This window comes from Aedes albopictus, chromosome 1, assembly GCF_035046485.1.
Source record: "Aedes albopictus strain Foshan chromosome 1, AalbF5, whole genome shotgun sequence".
NCBI classification, from domain to species: Eukaryota; Metazoa; Arthropoda; class Insecta; order Diptera; family Culicidae; genus Aedes; species Aedes albopictus.
Genome location: NC_085136.1, coordinates 186,494,116 through 186,512,145, shown reverse-complemented (window position 1 = coordinate 186,512,145; position 18,030 = coordinate 186,494,116). Strand labels below are relative to the sequence as shown.

The 18,030-nt window shown below is 36.2% G+C and overlaps 1 protein-coding gene across 2 annotated transcripts in view; it reads left to right on the top strand.

Moving 5' to 3' along the window:
• LOC109419596 (ABC transporter G family member 20) overlaps positions 1-18,030 on the top strand; it is a 125,590-nt gene that overhangs the window by 33,354 nt on the left and 74,206 nt on the right. For both annotated transcript variants that reach the window (XM_029856499.2, XM_062846002.1), the window contains one exon: positions 11,495-11,617. The gene's annotated coding sequence lies outside the window, so the exon portion shown is untranslated. The remainder of the gene's footprint in view (positions 1-11,494; positions 11,618-18,030) is intronic.

Genomic DNA, 18,030 nt, shown 5'->3' with positions numbered 1-18,030 from the left:
GGAATTTGGAGATTGGAATTCCGTTCAAAGAAATACCATCAGGTTGGGATCTCTGTTAGCGTTAAAGTGAAACGTTATTCTGAAGAAACTGTTTCAACCTGCCTTGAGAAAGGCAGTCTCATGCCGGGGTACTCGCAAATGAGTTGCCGTTGACTTGGCAAACAGAATTAATTGTTACAAACAAACCCAACGAATCCAGCGTTGCGGTCCATTCCTCGAAAAACAACCACAACATAAATTAGGAAGAAGCGATACTGATAAAATGCGTTCAAAATATTTCACATTTGAACTAAGTCAATGATCGTCACAAACACCAAAGAGCCATTAATGAATGAGGATGACCCCTCAATCGTATCGTGCCTCTTCGGCCTAGCCGACCTGAATATACAGTACCATCTTTTCGTTTTTGTACGTGTACGAGCAATGTACGAAAATCAACGCAGTCAGTTGTCCTGTGGATGGGCTAGATCACGCCCGAAACCGGTCGACGAAAAGGTAATTTTAATCTTTTCTTGACGATTGTAAGAACGATAAGTCTTCGTTACAGGGGATGGCCAAAATGTTTGGGATAGGCAATTTTTTGTGTGGTATTGTAAATTTGACTTACTTTTCTCTATTTGGGTGAAAATGTCAAACCGGTATAACTTTATTCGTCGTGAGAAAATATTACATTTTATAATGTCGCATGGAGTATCAATATATTGTTGATAAACGTTCAAAATTTCATTCCATTCGGTTCACTGGTTTCGGAGATATGACAGTTCAAAAATTGGTTGTCCAAAAGATAGTGTTTCACGAGAACGGTTCTAGCTTCGCGAAAGATTAACCAATCGAGCACAAATTTGTATCAGTGATGCACAAATAATAGGTTGACAAACAATCGAAATTTGAGAATTTTTGATGCACTCTATGAAAAGTTACAGCATGTTGTTTTTTTGGGAGAGAAAAAAAAGATGCCTATCCCAAACATTTTGGCCACCCCCTGTATGTCTTGTCTCATGTAGCGACTCGTGTGTTTTGATCATTTATTTAAATTTCTGATAATTTTTAGTCAATAATAATGTAAACATCAAGTTAGCTTAAACGTATTTATGAGTATTTACTAAATTATATGCTGGATTGAAAACGCATGCCAAAACTTGAATGCTGTTATTTAATAGAATATATTTATTGAATTGCATAATTATAAATCATGTGCTCGAGTGAAGCGTTATTTTATTGAATTTTTGATAGGTTTAGATTAAAAACGAAACAACTCAAACTACTCTAATAATACATTTGTTGCCGCATTGGTTCCCTCATTAAGCATGTGGCTCCCATTTTCATACTACGAAAAACAAAGGATTGAAGCGCTGTTTGTTTTGTTTCTAAATTTTATATTTTTTGTTAGAAGTGAGCATGCATGAAAACAAAAAGATCGGCATCAATCGGTGCCGTATTCGCTTGTTTTCGAATAGGATGAATATGGGAGCGTGAGATTACTGATGGCACACATACCCTATATCACCGAATTAACACCGATTAACGAAATAAACTATACTAACGTATTTCTCACATACTCTAACGACTTGGTCAAAGTGAAATCGATCATCAAAATAGTGTTCTAAATTACTCCTGATCGGTATATAATCTTCAAGCATGATTAATTTAAAATTTTCACCGATAGAACAAATTTTGTTGTCAATTTCAAATACTAAGTGCTCGAAACTATCGTTTTATTATATTTTGCCTCCTGAGTCGTGAATACTGAATTAGGTTAAAATCCATACTCACTCAATCTGGTGCGGCCTGGGCTTCCACACTGAATACCCTGAATCAGTGCTGAAAATGTTATTTCAATATATCTAGATTCAATCACCTACCCGCTCTCACTTCAATTTTTAAGGTCAATGTCTTCGACTATCTTCGAAAAATGCCAATTGATATTCATGATGAATATCAATTAAAGTAGAATTAGAAGTATCCAACCCCGTCTTAAAGCGGGATATAGATTGAGCAATTTTGTATGTTTTATTGCCTGGGTAGTTTATGGCTGATAGTAAGGACTGTTCTGCACACATCAAAATGCTGTTTGGTGTCTTTAAAAGCGTATTTACAATTTGAAAATCATTGAAAAAAATATGTTTTGGCCATCTTTCAGATGTCATTGTTCCTCTTGTATTGAATCGCAATAATTACCTAATTTAAAATTTTCTCATATCATTCCATCATAGTAATAGAGTTTAGTGAAGTTAAATACACTCTTTATTTTTTTTTTAAATTACACGAAAAAGAGGGTATTCTGCTTAGGGAGATTTCTACACCATGGCTTAAGCGTTAAACCAGGTTTAAGTATATGGGTAAGCCTGGCTTACCGGTAAAGCCGAGGTGAAGAAATCGACCCTAAGCAGAATACCATCTTAGAATTACACTAGTTTTGAACCTTTTAATTCCTCCCAAATTGCTTATCCTTTGACAGATACGCATATCTGTCTGAGCGGATAACTGACACTGAGAAAGATTACAAAGCCGAAAAACGCGCATCTGTCAAAGGAGAAGCAATTAGGGTGGAATTAAAAGGTACAAAACTAATTACATTCGTTCGAAGGGTGTGAGGATGTTCAAAAATAAAAATTAGAAAAAATAAAACCAAATTTCATAAAATTGTGAATTAAAAAGAATCACTTTCTAAGACATGTTTAACTCGATTTAGATGACGAAAAATTATATTTAGATCAAAATCAATCATCATTTAAAGGCACACTCTAAAGTGTTTTTTTTTCATTTTATATGTGAATTTCAACATCAACCAGTTATTGATTTTATTTTATTTCAGCGTATACGATATTAGGAAAATTGACCAGATGTTTTCGGAAATTGTTGGCATAGTTTATCATGGAATCGGTAACTAGTGCAACAATTATCGCTAGAACCAAATAGCGTCAATGAAATTTTGAAGTTTCAATAAAGAAAGATGTGGTTTTGTATTGATGTTTGTAAAATTGATTGCATGCTTCATTGATAATTTGAATCTCATAACTTTTCATTTGAATTTTACTGAAAAAAAAAACAAGTTTCAGGTACATACCTACGTTAAGCACACAGAGTTAAGTATTCTCTCAATCAATCACGCGTGCCGTTTTCTATCCCTTGGCAGCTGAATGTAGATTTCTGATTCTGAAAATGGTTATTGAGGATTGGCACCAACAAAATGCATTCGCAGTGGCACAGCAGTGTACATGCACTGCAGAAACCGAACGTCCTTCGAATGTCTGCATATGATCTTGAAAAGTTCATTCGCATGATCAGGTTCGTATCAGTAGCGTGGCCACCACGTGAAAATGAATCTACTCAGAACGGTCTATATGTGAAAAGTTGTTTCCATTCTGATGAAAAAACCAAACAGCCTCAGTTGAAGCCGGCCATACATTACGCCAAAGTCTAATGCCATGGAATCGTTAAAGTTATACTTCCATAGACTGCAGCGTTGGCAGGTTGTCGAGTCTGCACGCTGGCATCTAGAGAGCCATTTGACATTGGCAGCAAATATCAACTTTGCAAACGAATGTGAAACTGCATGCAGGGCCATAATTAGCCGTTCGTTCGCCGATGGAAAAGTTATTGCTGTTTTCATTTCGCAAGATTTTCCGCTGAAAGGCTGAAGTCAGTATCTAGCGCTAGGCAAGAATCTTTTAAGTGCTGTCAATACATTCTGCAGCGAGGGATATTAGGAGTTGAAGCTGTCCGTTGGCTTCAAATGAAACTGTCGAGGTCAACCAACTGCGGCACATGAATTATGTAGGTATTAAAGCACGATGCATTCATGTCGCTGCCGTCCAGATTCGTTTTGATTTTTTTTTTGGACTGGCCAATCGGGAAACTGACAGTACTTACTCTGGAATAAACTTCAAGAAGAAACTTGAATTCTTTTTTATGAATTATAAACAGTTGTTAAAATCGAAAATGAAACTGAAAAATGAGTATCCGATGAAAACAGAACCTATATGCCCGACTATACCAACATAACAAAATTATATCTTCATGGCGTAGTGTCTTCACTGGACAAAAGTCTGAATCTCAGCTTAGTGTTCTATGAACAAAGTTCTACCGCAGCTATTGACTGATAGCTTCCTCTGCTAATGATCTTTTCGCATGTGTATACCCGAGGAGGAACGAATAACTGCCACATATCTGCAGCATACCAAAGTCTGGTATCATACCAAAACAAGGTATTGGTCGGCTACCTAAGTATTGAAAATAACTTATTTTGGTATTTTGAAGGTATTGATAAAATACCTCAACGAGTTATTGGTTTGGTGTTGAGGACTGCTTGAGGTATTATTCAATTATGGAAAAATCGCTATTTGTATGGAAAAATCGCCGATTATTATTTAGGTATTGCCATACCTGAGGTCAATTATTCACGTGTTATACCCAGAATATACACCAGTTATTATTTTAGGTATTTTACCTCTTATGCAGGGCTGAAGTATTACATTCAGGTTGTAGGTATTCCCGAGCAGGAGAAAATAGCTGAAGAATACCAAACTCAGGTATGGAAAACCAAATACCTACAACCTGAATGAGGTATTAGGTAGCCCTGCATAAGAGGTAAAATACTTAAAATAATAACTGGTGTGTATTCTGTGCATAACACGTGAATAATGACATCAGGTATGGTAATACCTAAATAATAATCGGCGATATTTCCATACAAATAGTGATTTTTCCATAACTGAATAATACCTCAAGTAGTCCTCAACACCAAACCAATAGCTCGTTGAGGTATTTTATAAATACCTACACAATACCAAAATAAGTTATTTTCAATACCAGGCTAATCGACCAATACCTCATCTTGGTGTGATACTTGACTTTGGTATGCTGTAGTTATGTGTCAGTTATTCGTTCCTGCTCGGGATTAGGTTTTCGATACCTGAGTTTGGTATTGTTCAGTTATTTTCTCGTGCTCGGGTATACTGTGTGGCAGGATCCCTAAGGACTTCTAGCCCGTCAATGCCACACTGGGTCTAGGTCATCTAACTACAACCTCGCGTAAATCTCAATTGGCCATTCTTAACTCGCTCTTCTCCTCCACCTGCATTATACCCAAGTAATTATTTTGATTCTACATATTCGTTTTTATGATAGTTTTATCAAATCATTACATGTTCTAGTTGATCGTATCGTAATTTCAGTCGAGCACAATTATTCGTCATCAATATGTGGTTTTCATCCTTCATCTTTCTTTCTTTATTAGGAGCAGGGGAAAACCCACTTGAGTAGAGCAACATTTAGCCCATCCTCAAATGGGTGCAAAACCTCCTCATCTTTTGTATCAACAGATTTTACATAGTTTCCAAATGATACATTTTTTCTTACTTCTAACATTAATATTAAACATTACTTAACCTATGAATGACTTAAATACAATGTATTGCTTAAGAGGCCTCTATATTTTTTTCCGGAGAACATAACGGGATAATATATAGTCGAACTCGGAGGAACAGCGGTTGAACTGGCGGACCATACTATTGAGGGGTTCATTGTGAGCATAATTAGTGCGGGCATTCCTTAGAAAAAAGAAGGATTTGGTTCGAAGTTTGGGGTAAGGAATGCTGAAGTTCAGCTGTGATAACAAACGAGAGCAATCAATTTTAGATTGTAGAAGATCCGAGATAAGAGTTTTTGGAACATCACGACTTAAAGACTCCAGCCCAATAAGTTTGCAACGGTCAACGTAGCTCGGTAAATCATGAGGGTTGCTCCATGGAATATGACGCAAAGAGATAGCATAGCATAGCATAGCATAGCATAGCCGACCGTACACATCCTGGAGTGGCTGTCGATAGAGACGTTGAATGCGCCAGAAAATTTGCCTGGGACTTGACAAACCTTCATTGAACGACCTCTTTGTTCGACACCTGGCCAGGTCCTTACGATCAGCGGGGATGGGTAGGAAATGTTGATTAGATATCTACTCAGAATATGTCCAAGAACTTGGGCCACTTCATAGATATCTGGAGTTGGAAGTTGGATGGGGTTTTGTAGGATGCTTTCCTTGGCGAAAAAGCAGATAATTGGTACCGTCAAACGGGGTAACTTGCAACAGCGGTGTAACTTGCAACACGATGACATACACTAAATATGAAGCATTTTCTAATAATAATAAAAACTAGTATGCCCTACTATTTCGGTTATAGAGATTATGTGTATCATGGATCGATTTAGTATAAAAATTAGCTTTGTTTCTTTGTTTATGGTTTAGCTACACTGTTAAAACGGATCGCTCATTTTATGCCATAAAAACAAGTATGAAAATCGTGCTTCACCTCTCCCTTATGGTAAGTGCGATAAGTCTGATGACCTTGCTTGCAGTTAGGATACCTAATAGTAAGCTTAGCTAAACGATAAAAGTTTGATAAACTTATCGACTAAGTAATGTAAAAAATCATTATTATATTCGACAACCACTATGGGGTAACTTGCAACAGTTGAATTTGACGAAACCTTCTATTATTTATCTTCATTTTACGATATACTTGACAGAAACAACCGAAATTGATCATTTATTGATTACGTAATGCGTTCATTTTCAAATGACAATTCATTTTTTACATTTTTTTGCACGTGACCTTCAAACATTGTTAAGAAATACCACATTTTGAAGTTTCATTCATGTTTCATCATCATAAAAGTTCAATTTTTGTTTATGAACGCTGTAAAGCAATCACCAATATCAAGTCTGAACCTAGATGGAGTAAACTATTTCAGTTTAATACCCAAATTAGCGAGTTTGAAATTTAAAAAGTAGAATAGATGTGCTTCAATCATGTTAATTTAGCTGAAATTGCCAAACACCACTTCAAACTGAAAACTACTTGAAGATGACTCACTCTACCTTTTCAAGAAATGACAATAATCATTGTTGATATTTTGTAATGAGTGTTAAGTCAAGAGAATCATATATATTTTGTGTTTGAGGGACGTGAGACCTGTTCCTAAAAGATATACTCTCGCTTGCAATAACTATCAATCCTTTCATGAAAAATTATATGTCAATTGGTTAGTGTACATCTTTTCATGGTATGTTTCATGCATAACATCAAAATTTTACAATACGACTAAATGCTAGAATGTTAGTGCTGTTTAATGATAGCTAACTTAGCTTCATGTCCTATGTTGCAAGTTACCCCACAGATGGGGAAACTTGCAACAAGCATGTATTTCGCACCTCCTGATTAGGTGGCAACGTATTTTGGTAAACCAAGTGCTGCATAGTATTCTACTCGGGGTAATTAGCGTACACGATGCTTCACAGGATGTTTCAAATGTTTAGATTTTCAATGATATTGCTTCAAAGTCAAAAAGTGTTGCAAGTTACCCCATTTGACGGTACATTTTTTTAGGATAATAATATTTTTATTTACCTAAATTAATCTGAAAAAGAAAATTATTAATTATGTGATGTGGTTGATGACAACCACCAGTGCAGATCTTGCCATGTCGTACGGTTCCTCTTAATACATAACATATTAAGATTTCCGTCTTGTGGTTTGTTCCCCAATGGTGTCCATGGAAGATGACGCAAAGAGATACGCAGAAATTTACGCTGAATTGGCTCAATGCGGTCGATGCTATTTTGATAATACGGCGTCCAAACAACAAAAGAGTATTCTGGGATAGTTAGGTCAATCCTAGAATACACTCAATTTCTTGGGTTTGTGCACACGTAAGAACTATTTATAACCACGAGACGCGACAACGAGAACAGACACAACACGTTTTGTTCTTTATAACGATTAAAAAGGATTAATAATTACCTTTTTTGCCGACCGGTTTCGGGCTCGACGCAGCCCATCGATGGGACGATGTCCGACTTATTACTATTGGTTGCGACACACATATTCATACTACATGAAATATACTGCATTTTCAGCTTCGTCAAATGGAAGAGGGATGATTATATGGGAGCATCATCCTTATTCATCAATGGCAGTTGGCAGTAGCTATGTGCATTGATTCCCAAGCATTGAGGTGCGGGGTTTTTCTAACAGTTTTTAACAGCTTAGCTTGTTCCCAATTAACTGTGTGATTTTCGGCCAAAGCATGTAATGCCACACTCGATTCGTTCAGCCTACCATTCTCAACCGCATTCCTATGTTCCCGCAGACGAACTTTCAATTTGCGGTGAGTTTGTCCGATGTAAATACACTGCTGGACAATCTTTGCAGGGTATTTGGTAGATTCCAGATTTTTCTTCGGTGGGGATCTTATCCTTGAGATTGCACAGCAAGTCCTTCAGAATGTGTTGAACCGAATTTGTTAATTTGTGATTGAAAGGGAGGCTAATCCTTCGGACATCTTCTTTCTCGGGTTCTAGATTTGTGGCATTCCTTCTATGTTTCTTTCTTTCGTGTTTGCGAAGAATTTTGTCAACGAAGTCTTTTCCGTACCCGTTCAGCTCCGCCGCTTTGTGGACACTACTCCTTTCTGCGATGAAGTCTTCTTTTTCCATCCTAGAATACTCTTCTGTATACGCACAGTATAGAGATTTTAGGCACTGAATGTTTTTGAAATGTTTAGCTATACGAAAAATAATACCTAGGCTTCCATCAGAGGTTACATAAGAGATGTGCTCTTCAAATGTCAAGTTGGAATCTAGTAGCACATCTAAGTCCTTGATCACACTCTCTCTTTTAGGAATTACAGATCCAATTTTGTGATCAAAAACAATCGGAGCAAGTTTCCGGGAAAAGGTGGCGTTTAAGCCCTTGCGATTTCTGTCACTGGGAAACACGTCCAGCTGAGATTGAAGAAAAGTAGCATCTTGATTGTCGTTGACGACCCAATACAACTTAAAATCATCAGCAAATAAAAGTTTAAAAGACTGAAGTTGCAGATTGATGTCGTTCAAATAGAATAAACATATTAGGGGAGATGTTTTAAAAACATCTCCAAGATTCAGTCCTCAAAGCAATAAACACAACAAAAAATCTTATTGTCAGTTTTGAAAGGCTTCCGTAGTTATCTTGTTTCTTGTGCAAGAGCATTCTTGCGTGAGAACAGTTTAGTACATAAAAAAAAAAACTCAAGCATTCGATTTTGATTCTCATCGATCCGTTTTCGCTGCCAATTAAGAACACCCATCCAGCAGAAAAACGACCTCGACGCACTGCAGTGCTAAATTTCTCCAGTCACAACATCCGAAAAGAGGTTGGGTTGGTTATCCAGAATATCGGTTCCCGTGCAAACGGTGGCCAATTGATCGGCTTTCATATCATGATAAACATTATGAAAACCAACAACTACTTAGGGAACAAAGCCCAAAATGCCAAGATGGGGTAAAATGGCCCAACTCATAAAACCATTCCTGAATGGGACTTGATCATTGCTATAGGTAAATGGTGTCAAGATGTGTTTGCATCCATCATTCTTCTAGAAACTATGCCACCAAACACACGAAAAATCCTTTGATTTCCCAATGGAAATTGGCAACTTCCGGCTTTTCGTGCTTGCAATTAAGGTTTTCTGATGATTTTATTACCAGCCAAGTGTTTCCAACGAGATTGAGGCACACATGGAGACGCATGGTTGTTGATGTCTAAGTTTTCCATGTTAGGGGTCATTCAAATATTACGATCATCGTTTTGTGGGGAGGGGGGTGACACTCCATTTATTGAGTATACGAAAAAAGCGGGACAGAGGGGGGAAAAGGAGTCGGTAATGCCCGAAAACTGATGGACGTAATTTTTGAATGTTTTCATGTAGTGGCATCTTACCCCATGGCAGATGGTCGTTTTGCACCACTTCCGTTTTACGAATCAGTTTTTAAAATCGCTCAAAATCGATGAAAATGCAATAGTTTTGTGAATATTTTTGCTGAAGTATCGAGCAAATATTGTCTAGTTGCTGTTACCACTTTGGAAGCCTAACAAATGAGGCTAATTATCATTGAAAACGATGAAAATTTGAAAAATGGCATTTTACCCCACTTGACCCTACCTGTTGGAACTGCTGGCCGGAGTAATGAGATACTGCACCGCACCGAGGGCAGCTGTTAATTAATTAATTAGTTAATTACCGCCAAGCGGGGCTACTTTTAAAATGCAAGGCTACTTTGGACAGTTTTGAATATGGATTTTTTTTTGATTCAAAATATGGTTAAAATCTGTTTGATGTCTTTGGGACTATTATGAAGCAATACGGGGCCCATATAGCCGAGGCGGTAAACGCACGGGTATTCAGTATGACCATGCTGAGGGTGACGGGTTCGATTCCCGGTCGGTCCAGGATCTTTTCGTAAAGGAAATTTCCTTGACTTCCTTGGGCATAGAGTATCTTCGTGCCTGCCACACGATATACACATGCAAAATGGTCATTGGCAGAGGAAGCTCTCAGTTAATAACTGTGGAAGTGCTCATAGAATACTAAGCTGAGAAGCAGGCTTTGTCCCAGTGAGGACGTTACGTTTGGTTGAAATTGTTTTTCAAGGGCCGGTCATTGCTGGTCATGACGAGAAAAACCATCGAATATTGTCGCGCTTATCTTTTATTAGAGTCCTGCGGCGGTCGTACGCTCGCAAGGCATACCGCCGCATGACAGTCGCAAGGCAAAACAAAAGAAAAAGTGATCCCGCCAAAAACAAAAGCATTTGGGTTTCGCGAAGTGACAGATGTTTTTGAATCTATTTATGACGATCGGCAAGAGTAGCTCAGTGGAATGAGTGTTCTTGCTGTCAAACCCCATATAGTGGAATTATATACTTTTAAATCTGGTGACGCTGTTATGATTAGTGACTGTCGCGCTAATATCAGAAGCCAGAGGCAGATAATCGCCATATTCTGATTTTTCTTGAGAGGCATGATAAACCAAAAAATAAACATAACGTATCAGAAGTCATGTGCTCTGTAAGCATTGTTTCTACAGTTCATATATTTCAAATGGTTGATCAATTCATTCAAGATGAATCAACGTGACACAATCGAATATTTGTATCGTTATACCGTTTCACCTAAATAAAGCAATGATGGTCCCATTTTTAAGACTGTCTATATTACAATACCACGCTGCTCATAACAGCAAAGGTAGCACAACACCATCTAAAAACGCATATATCAATTGAAATATCGGTACAATGTAGTTTTCTGAATAACCCTGGAATTTAAAATGCAGTTTTGTTTTAATTATAAATGTCCAAAGTAGCCCCCATGTGGTTCTATATGAGATGTGTCCGATTGGTGTATGAGCACCTTTATTGTTTATTGCTGGATTTAGTAGTGTAAAAAGAATCCCCACACGATGGTAATTTAGATTTTCGGCAAACTCTAAACAAACGGAATGAGATGAATATTATGTATCAATATATAGATTGTAATTCTTATTAGGCAAACCCAAATGCTTTTTTTTCTGTTCGTTCATAGTCGTGGGAAAGAAATGGTTAAAGCAAAAGTTTAAAAACAATTTCAGTCTTGAAGCAAACGTTTTGAATGTTTCAATTTCTTTTTACTTCCAGGAGCAACGTTCGACCAGCATAGATAAAAATAAAAAGCATTCAACATGCTGATTATTAACTATTAACCACGTATAAAAGGACAATATTCGGACCACCGAACGCGTTCATCTCGCAAAACATATTGTAAGTATGACATCATTCAATGTATTTCTCTCGTATTTTACAATAACGATTCAGTTTGTGCAGTTTCTAGCTGAAGACGGTGTAAACTATTTTTTAAATATATTGTATGTTCGAATCTGTTGCAAGAATCTATAAGGGAGTAGATGTTATTGAAAATCTTGAATCCTCAGATTTCCTTTTGGCGAGATTCATCAACTATGTAATAGGAAAATGAAATTTTGAAATCTTTTGCCCCGTGAAGCGGGGTAAATGAAAATCTGCTACACTTTTCATTATATGTATAATAGGGTGCCTGTACCAGTTATGTCACTACCAGGGAAAATGAAGAAACGAAGCCAGAGCTACTTTTAGTATTTAGGGGTAGGCGGGGCAATAAGGACACCCGGGGCAGAATGGACACCCTCAATATTTTGAAATATGCGAACTTTTTTGAACTTTTAATGAATGGAGAATATTGTCCATTTGTCAAAGAAGTAGTTTCAGGAACAAAACATTATAAATTAAAATTATACTTGATTTTACACGAAAAAGTTGCGTCCTCCGTTTTTGGGCATGGAAATTATAATTTTCACACCATCTGAAATAAGATTTAGTGATTAATTTATTGCAGGTCGATTAAAACCTGATATTTCTAGAACACATGCAAGTAGTTTTGCTGTATCTACATGCTTAACATGTTTATATTTTCTTCTTTATTATATCAAAAATCAAGTTTGGAAATATCTTCTGCTGCCGGGCAAAATGGATACTCACCTTTTTGAAAGAAGCGGCAAGGGAAAAATATAACCTAAATCACGAACCAACCAAATTCTTTGATTTCAGTATATTTTCGGTTAAATGTTCACTATAGTAGTTCATAGGGTGAAACAAATTGGTCAAAAAACGACAGAAGTGGAAAATAGTTGTTCTAGGCACAGCTGTACATGCCGACAAAAACGAAGCTTTATCCAAAACAGCCTGAATTTAAATTGACTGAACAAAAATGAACTACTTTGGCGCATTATTCATCCATAATAGTTGTTTTGTAAAGAAATGACTTAATAGGTGTAAATAATGTACGAAATTCGTGAAAGTCTCATGGTGTCCATTCTGCCCCGTATGCTTGAAGACGGTCATGAAAAACTAACATTTTTCAAAACATTTTTTGAAGTGGATAAATCATTTTTCTTCGTGAGCATTCTTATGCAATAGATGCTAAATAGATTTTAAAAGGATACATGTATCAAAAAACTAAACTTTTTTGACATCTTGCCAGGTAAAGTTGGCAAAAACCTTAGGGTGTCTATATTGCCCCGCCTACCCCTATTATAGCATGAGCCAATGGTAGGAATCACAAGCATTATTTTACCAACTCCATGAGATATAAGCATATCAAGACATCGTTGTTTTTAAGCTAAAATTGCCCATAACATTTGAACGACAAGACCCAGCAACATGCAATGTTCAGAACAAATATGCATCATTAGTTGCTCTTCAAATGCTTCAAAGCATTGCCCATAACATTTGAATGACAAGACCTAGCAACATGCAATGTTCCGAACAAATATGCGTCATTACTTGCTCTTCAAAGCTTTAAAGCTCACAACTTGGAAAAAAAAATCAAATAAATAAAAGTTATTGCGGAAAACTCGTTTTTGGGGGGATCACCCTATATCAAAACTTAAAATTGACCTACTATGTTCAAATTAAGAGATAGATAAAAGGTGTATTCGGTAAATTTGCTCGAAATAGCATTGCCTACAACTTTGCTAAAGAATTCGACCGCGTATGACGACAAATTAAAAAGTTCTATTCCAGATTTGTGTTAAGGCGAGGACCACTTTAATCAAACAAATTTGGAAAAGATGCAGCAAACAAATGCAAACAACTTCTCTGAAGACACCAAACGCCTACAATTAACGATAACAGAGATAGGGATTTTTTTCTGCTAAAACCTAGATTCGGACCATTGTGCACTGGGGCAAGAGTTCGAATCTAGTGTTTGTGGTATTTCGCTAACCCAGCATTTCGACACTTTGGTAATTGGAATACCTTAAACCAATTAATATTTAATGTTGAAACTGGAATACACTTTAAAGTTCTATCTGGATTTTACCCAAATCAGAGTTGAATTTACTCCGCCAAAAATTTGTAGTTTTGCGCCAAATTCAGATAAAACAACATTTTTTTCAACTTTGATAGAATTTTCTCACTAATTCCATCCTTTTTAGAGAAAATATGTACATTTTGCAGAATTTTAGGATTTTACCTAAAGTTGCCACATGACTCGAATTCGATTTCATTACAATTTTATTTCATGCGTTGGAAGGACCATCGCATATTACATTTTTTTTTATCAAAAAACAACACTTTGTCATAAATTTTCGAAATATTAGTCAATTTTCATATTTGTTGAGTGAAAAACTCTTTTTTAAAAAGGCTTTGAGCAACCTTGACACACGGAAGATCTAATTTGAATTAAGCTCAAAAACTTCAAAAGAAAAAGGCAAAATTATCCGATAGCCTGTTTTGTACTGTTATATCTCCGGATTCCATGAACCGAATGCAATGAAATTTTGAGCGTTTTATAACTGAAAAAAATTGACTTAACTTGAATTGCTAACACGGAAAAATATAGCCATTAGAATCTTTCTTTAATAAAATGCCAAATTAGCCAAAATTTCATCGCTTCAAAATTCAAGATGGAAATTATGACTCATTCATTAACTTTAATATAAACATGTTTTGGAAGGAAGTGACAAAATATCCAGCAATAAATTTAAAAAAAAATGTGGTATGCCTTTTAAAAGTAGACCAATTAAAAAAAAAACATCTAATAAATAAGTCATTGATGCTCAAAATTTTATTGCATTCGGTTCATGGAACCCGGAGATATAAAAGTTCAAAGTTGACTTCTAACTGCATATCCCGATCTTCCTCAAATTTAAATCATTGGTATACAACTAGTTGACCAACTTCCAGTAAACATTTGAGATTTTTTGAAGCACTTTTCGAAAAGTTACAGCTAGTTGACAATTTCTTGAAAAGTGAAAATTTTGCCTGTACCGATCATTTTGTCTATCCCCTGTACAGACAACGTCTTTTAGAACCATTGGAAATGTAAGACCAATTATCCTCAGATTTTTTTTTTTTGGCATGACAATACCAAAGTATTTGTTTGCTTCCACTTGCCTCGGGAGTCGGGATACACCTTACCCATTTTTAACATACAGGCTCAGTGCACCATTCTGGCTATAGTGCCTCAAATTCGCCATAGTTGATTTTTAACTTTTAACGATGCACATCAACAAGAATTTTTTGTGAACAAAATATCACGTTTAAAAAAGATGGTTTCTCTCATTTACACTTCAGAATTTGCTTTAATTATCATAGAAATAAATCATTTTCCTTAAAATTTTTGCATCCTTGCACCCTTTTTCGTCATAGTGTACCAGTTATGGCTAATCCTATAAGAAGTCCATGCAAATAGTGCGAAGTGGAACCGAAATAAGAAAATGTGACCATAACTGGTACATGGTTCCTATCATTTGTAGAAATAGTTTTCCTTGAGTAGTGACATAACTGGTACCCTTATAAAGCCTGTACCCGCAATAATCGGGACACAGAAGTACGGCAGTAGCTCTGTTATGAATCGGTAAAATTGGCCAAATAATTGACTGAGAAATCTTTGGTGTATGTTAATTATTTGTGCCAAATTTCATAAAATCGATGTATTACTTTTAGCTGTGGATGAAAAACAAACAGACGCGGTTTTAAGCATTTTGTACAATCATGACCAATTTTCATTCGCATAGTAAATGGTTCTTTTACGCTACAGTTCAACATTCTGTGATGATAATTATGAAATTTCATTAGCAGTTATGATACTTATAGGTACACTTTCTTGCAAAATTTCATCAACTTTTGTCAATTGATTCGAAAGCTACTGGTGTTGATAGGGGTGAGTGTTAGTGAAAATTTTTCGTGTTTTTCATGTGCGATGTTTGCCTATTCATAACTTTTGAATTTCTCTACCAAATTTAATGAAATTTCCACAGAAAGTAGTTGATTATGTGTATGTTATGTCTGCAAAATTGGATGATTATTGGTAAAGTACTTTCAATAGTACAATCGAAACAATAAGGGGTGCTGACTAATTGCTGTCTGAGGGGCTAAAATCACGTTCAGTCCCAATACATTTTTCGATTATAAAGTTGTTCATAGTGCATCGATTTTTTTGAAATTTTACCTATGCAACGAATGTAGATTGAGAGATTTGTGTTCAAAATTTCAGCCATTTCCTTTGCCAAATTCTAAAGTTGCAGCCCTGACAAGCAAAACTAGGAGCTGTACAAAATTCAATGGAATACATTCTACTCTTTCATTGCTATTTACAACAAAAAGTACTGCACCGATTCACATGAAATTTTGTAGGTGAAATGAACACATCTAAAGATGTTATTGGGCCAAATTTGAGCAATTTTAATGTATCTATGACAGAGTTACAGCTGTATTTCTGTGTCCCGATTATTGCGGATGCAGGCTTTATTTATCCTATTATAAAAACTGGTAAATTGATGATGATGATGATGATGATGATGATGATTGTGTACCCACCATCAGCGCAAGGATTACCTATGGCTGCAGAGTCATACCAGAAGGGAATGATCTACCTGATGGTTTGTTGTAGCAGGGTAAGTCAAATTTACTGGATACCTTCGGAAGACAACGCGATGATTGTTATCTCGTGACAAAGTCTGGCCACCCCACGAACATTTGTCCAGAAACCAGTTCATTTAGCTTCCTTGGGCTACCCCTCCCAATATCCCAAGTATCATGTAATTTGAATATATTTAATTATATAGTTGACCAATTACCTGATTTTACCTGGAACAATAAATATTATGATTATGATACATAGAATGTTAATAGACTTACATTACAATTATAACTTTATTTACCTGAACAGCGCTGTAACAAATTGTTATTTTATTAAAGTTGAAGTTAAAATCAAGCAAATAACACGGAAACAAATGGTATATTAGTAGTAAAAAAAACAGTATACAAAAATAAAACAAAACACAGACAAGTAAACCAAATTTTGATCTTATAATTTCCCTGCATTTAAACCAAGCTGGAAATTTACGAAATCAAAATTGGTTATGGTAGATCTTACGCCGTAACGCACCATTATAAGGTGATTTACCCACGTTACGGGGTATATTATAAAAAGTGATGAATTATGCACAAATTATTTCCGTTCTTTTTTGTTATGCGTGCTCACTCCAAACAAAAACAATAATAAAATTAAATAGAATTGTTTCAAGCACGGTGAAAATTTTGTAAGGTACCTACTTCATTAAAGCATGTCAACCGGAAATGTCTCTTCAGCTTATCGTGGCCGTCCATGCCTAGAAAAAAATGAGTTGCAATTTTTTACCTTTGATCCAACGATTCTTCTTTATATGTTGCATATAATGAAACAATAAGTCGATTTTCTTAAAAGTGCTGATTTATTCAGCAAGAATAATTGAGAGTCAAATTTGAAACAATTAAACGTTTGTTCCGCCATGGGATTTTTATATACGCACTATGACAACGTTTCCTCCCAACTGAATGCGGACGTATCGAAAGACTTGAATGAGCCTGAAGCGAAGAGTACATATCTCGAACATGCTTCCGCAGAGAAACACTGATACTCGCAATGGGTAGGCCGCTTGCCGAGAGAGGCATACCGGAACCTTGGATGAGTCAAAGAAGAAACGCTTTGAAAGTTTAAGGCCATCTTCTTCTCTGTGGTTGGATCGCATAAGGGAAAAAGATTTACCGCAGCATGAAGGTAGCGGCCAATTGTAAAGATTGATTGCATTATGATTTAATCATGACTAGAACGTGTGTAAGCGAGATCCAGTTTACACTGATGGTTTATGTCGGGCAGTCGCTTATTTTGGCCATAGTACATATAGGCTGTCGTGATCTAAATCGGCATGAATTAGTTTTGAATATTGCGCATTTCTAACCCCTCTGGACCCCTTTCACAGTTATTATAAATGCGGAATCGTGAATAAAACTGCGATTTAGTATCGTATCGTGTCGAAATCTTCTGGGCACTTATTCATAACATGTTTCTGAATAAGTGCACTGAAGATACCGACACAATTCAACGCAATTCCGCACTTGTACTAACTGAAAAAAGGGTCCAGTGGGCTTTGAAATGCGAAATAGTATATCTTATTGGTGCAGTGTTGAAAACTGAAAAGCATAGTCTCATAAACAGATGGCAGGAAAACAGCTCTCATATCTGTTTTTTTTTTCTATGAACAAAAAAAAATTCTATGAACAAGGTCGATATTCTGAACTGTTTCGTGGTGGCTTGTCAGTCTTGTCAAAAATAAAACACTATTAATTTTATTCTATTAAATAAAACAAACATT